The sequence below is a fragment of the Hemitrygon akajei genome, unplaced genomic scaffold (genome assembly GCF_048418815.1).
Source record: "Hemitrygon akajei unplaced genomic scaffold, sHemAka1.3 Scf000088, whole genome shotgun sequence".
Lineage (NCBI taxonomy): Eukaryota > Metazoa > Chordata > Chondrichthyes > Myliobatiformes > Dasyatidae > Hemitrygon > Hemitrygon akajei.
The window spans coordinates 1,849,651-1,853,869 of record NW_027331974.1 but is presented as its reverse complement, the minus strand read 5'-3'; the positions used below and the strand labels follow the sequence as shown (position 1 = coordinate 1,853,869).

The 4,219-nt window shown below is 45.7% G+C and overlaps 1 long non-coding RNA gene across 1 annotated transcript; it reads right to left on the bottom strand.

The window, feature by feature from the left end:
• Positions 1 to 570: 570 nt before the first annotated feature.
• LOC140722752 (uncharacterized) lies at positions 571 to 3,862 on the bottom strand. Its single transcript, XR_012097734.1, has 3 exons — positions 3,597 to 3,862; positions 1,221 to 1,370; positions 571 to 620 (listed from the first exon to the last, which is right to left on the bottom strand). It is a non-coding gene; the product is annotated as an uncharacterized lncRNA (long non-coding RNA).
• Between the last annotated feature and the right edge of the window lie 357 nt (positions 3,863 to 4,219).

Below are 4,219 nucleotides of genomic sequence, written 5' to 3'. Positions count from 1 at the left end.
ACCCCGTAGCAGTCCGTATCTCATTCACACCTTCAGCCACCTCCCACTCCTGCCCTCTGCTCTCCATAAACTTTGCCAGTTATGCCTGAAATTGTCCTGAGGCCCCTTCACCCACCATCCCTGTGATCACTAATCTCGTTAAGTAACATACAACACAACTTTGCTTTCACATCCCAACATAGCCTCACCACTTCCTCCCATCATAATCTCCTCCAGCCTCTCACCACTCCCTCCAGTCCCAGCCTCTCGGAGTGTAATCACTGCATTTCCAGCCGTGCCTTCTCCTCAGTCTTCAAGCCTGAAATTCTCTGCTGAAACCTCTCTGCCTCCCCATCTCCCTCCACTCCCTACTGTTGTTTTACCAAACCGGGTATCTGGATGTTTCTGATCACCAGCTCTAATGCCGTGTGTCCTGGTGTCAAATTGGATTCATAATGTTCCCGAGGCCCCTTCAGTACATTTCCCCCATTAAATACAGGCCGTCTCTGCTCGTCTACAGAAACAATAAATAACATCTACTTCCTCTTACTGTACACAGCACGCAGTTTGTCCCTACAAGACATTACTCACCCAGAAAACCCAGGATCAGCAGCACAACCCTCAGTTCAGCCGGTGACATTCTGGAAATGAAAGATTGGAATTAACTCAGTGAGAAATGACACACTGGGGCTGAGGACAAGGTGTAAATGGGGATGGGAACTGAGGATCGAAAGGGATATCCATCTATAGTGGGATAGATTCATCACTCACTCACTGAGACCCCACGGACAGAGGTGGGATCTCTCTCAGTGAGACCTCACTCACTCCCTTACTGAGACAGCAAAGACAGAGATGAAACCTCCCTCAGTGAGAACCCACAGAGACGAGATACCCCAGAGTTCCCATGGAAGGTGAGATCTCTCTTTCTCTCCCTCACTGGGATCACACATACAGTGAGATCTCCCTTTCCCCCTCACTGTCCCCACATACAGTGAGATCCCACTCCCCCTCACTGTCCCCACATGAGATCTCCACGATGAAGTCCTAGACAGAGATGGGAAATCCCTTTCTGAAACCACACAGATGGATGAGACAGACGAGCTCCATCTACCTTCATTTATTTATACACTCCCTCTCTCTCTCTCTCTCTCTCTCTCTCTCTCTCTCTGCAGCAGAGACATAAAAACACAGAGCACAAGACAAATTTCCAGATTCAATCAGTTTTGGGGATGTCTACTCACGTGTGACTCCCGATGGAAGTGTTGCTGTGTGAACTGAAGGGAGACGGGACCACCTACAAGCTCCTCACTCTCTGCTGTGATTGGTGTCAGACACAGCGACAGGTCAATGACTACCTTCCGCACCGGCTTCTCGAAGCAATGAAACCAGAACTGGGAAGTGGAAACAGTTGATGTATGTTTTGAAAAAGTATGCAAAGCAAACAAACATCATCTATCCTGAGACTCTGCAATGAAGAGCCTATTGTTCCCAGTCAGTGAGCTTCCTCTAACAACCACAGTGATGGGTCAGTATTGAGCAGAGGGACAGGAATGGACACAGGTGCTAGAGAGGAAATAGTCACAGGATTACTGTAGCCAGGTTTATAATGGGTCAGTATTGTGGAGTGGAAGGTGTAGATTGTCTGTAATGGACAGCAGACATTAGAGGGGGTATGGACACAGAATAAACCCTGGTCAGGTTACAGGGAAGGTAGTGCAGGTTTTGACTTTATCAAATCTCTTCTCATTCTCCTACACTCTGGGGAATAAAGGTAAACACACTGATGAGGGGTACAGATAGCATAAGTGTAAACTGGGGGAGACTAGAACAAGAGAAAATTTACAAGGATGTTACCAGGACTTGAGGACCTGAGTTACAGGGAAAGGTTGAACAGGTTATGACTTTATTCCCCAGAGTGTAGGAGAATGAGGGGAGATGTGACAGAGGTTTATTTACCCTATCCATACCCCTCACAATACAATATTATGGAGAGGGTAAATGTAAACAGAGCTTGAACTGTTTCAGGGGAACACGAGGGGGATCTTCTTCACTGAGAGAGAGGCGAGAGCGTGGAACAAGCTGCCAGCAGAAGAGTTGGATGCATGTTCGATTTCAACATTCAAGAGAAATGTGGATTGTACGAGGGTCGGAGGGGTACAGAGGGTTCTGGTCTGGGTGGAGGTCGATTGGACGAGGCAGGTTAATAGTTCAGCATGGACTAGATGGACAGAAAGTCCTGTTTCTGTGTTGTGGTGTTCTGAGACTCTTCTCTGATTTCTGAGTTTTCTCCCCGTTTAGAAATTACTCTACATTTTTATTCTTTCTAACGAAGTCTATGACCATACACTTCCCTACACTGTATTCCATCTGACACTTCTTTACCCATTCTCCTAATCTGTCTGAGTCTTTCTGCAGACCCTGCTTCCTCAACACTACCTGCCCCTCTACTTAACTTCGTATCATCCTCAAACTTTTCACAAAGCTATCAATTCTGTTATCAAATCACTGATGTTTCATGTGAAAAAAAGCAGTCCCAACACCAAACATCACGACTCACCAGGAGCCAACCAGAAAAGGCCCCGTTTATTCCCTCTCATTGCCTCCTCCAGTCAGCCCATCCTCCATCATGCTCGTATCTTCCCTGGGCTCTTATCTTGTTCAACAGCCTCACGTGCAGTACCTTGTCAAAGGCCGACTGAAAATCCAAGTAAACAACATCCACTGACTCTCTTTTCTCTCTCCTGCCTGTTATTTTCTCAAAGAATTTCAGAGCTTTCTCAGGCAAGATTTCCCCTAAGGAAACCAGGCAGACTACGGCCTATTTTTTCATGTGCCTTCACGTTCCCCAAAACCTCATTGTTAGTAATGGACTCAAACAACTTACCAACCACTGAAGTCAGATGAACTGGCCTATGAATTACTGTCCAAGTTTGGAACTTTCTGTAGTTTTTTCTGATCCTGTACAGTATCCCCTCCATTCTGGACAGTGATGAACCAGTTAGAATGCTCTCTGCCGTACCTCTGTAGAAATTTGTGAGTCTTTGGTGACAAATCAAGTCTCCTCAAGCTCTTAAATACAGCCACTGTCGTGCCTTCTTTGTAATTCCATTAATGTTGGGCCCAGGAGAGATCTTCAGAGGTGTTGACACCCAGGTACTTGAAACTGCTCACCCTTTCCACTGCTGAAACCTCATTGAAGACTGGTGTGTGTTCCCCTGACTTCCCCTTGCTGAAGTCCACAGTCAATTCCCTGGTCCTACTGACGTTAAGTGCAAGGTTGTTGTTTTGACTCCACACAACCAGCTGATCTATTCCACTCCTGTACACCTCCTCATCATCATCTGAACCGCTGCCAACAATAGTTGTGGAATCGGCAAATTTATGAATGGCATTAGAGGCACCCACACTCACTTCTGCACACCGACACTCTTGAATTTCTGGCATCCTGTCTTCCACAGTGAAGACTGACACAAATACGTGTAAATTCATCCACTATTTTTGTCCCCCATTATAACCTCTCCAGCGGTTTTCCACTGGTCCGATATCCACTCTCCCGTCTCTTTTACTCTTTATATATCTGATAAAACTTTTGTATCCACTTTTATTGGATAGCTTACCTTCATATTTCACATTTCTCTCCTTATTGCTTTTTAAGTTGCCTTCTGTTGGTTTTCATTGGCTTCCCAATCTTTCAGCCTCACACTAATTTTGCGATCCATGCCCTCTCTTTTGCTTTTATGCTATCTTCGACTTCCCTTGTCAGCCTCAGCCTCCAGTTTGAACACTTCTTCTTTGGGATGGATTTATGCTGGGCCTGCCGATCCAACTTTTCTCCACTCTGCACGCCCCAAAACTGCCTCGACCTCACTCCAAATCCCTCGAGTCAGCCTGGCCTCTTCTGTACAGAACAAAGGGGTGGGGGGGGGGGGGGGTGGGGGGTGAATACTCTGGAACTGCTGATATTTCAGTTTTTGAATTCTTAGTTTTCCATGCTTTACAATTTCCCCTGTGCTTTTTTTCTGGCTCCACTGCAAAAACAAGGAGCACATGATTCACAAATAAAAATTCTCAGTTAAATTGATCAAAATCCCTGGCTGCAACACTCATTTTTATGAACAAGGTGTCAGGGCCTGAATACTTTTTCAAGGCACTGTAAAAAGACAGATAGATAAATAAATAATGCTGAGAACATGAGATGTAGAGTCTTTGCGAGTGAATCCATAGGTTGTGGAATTAGGTT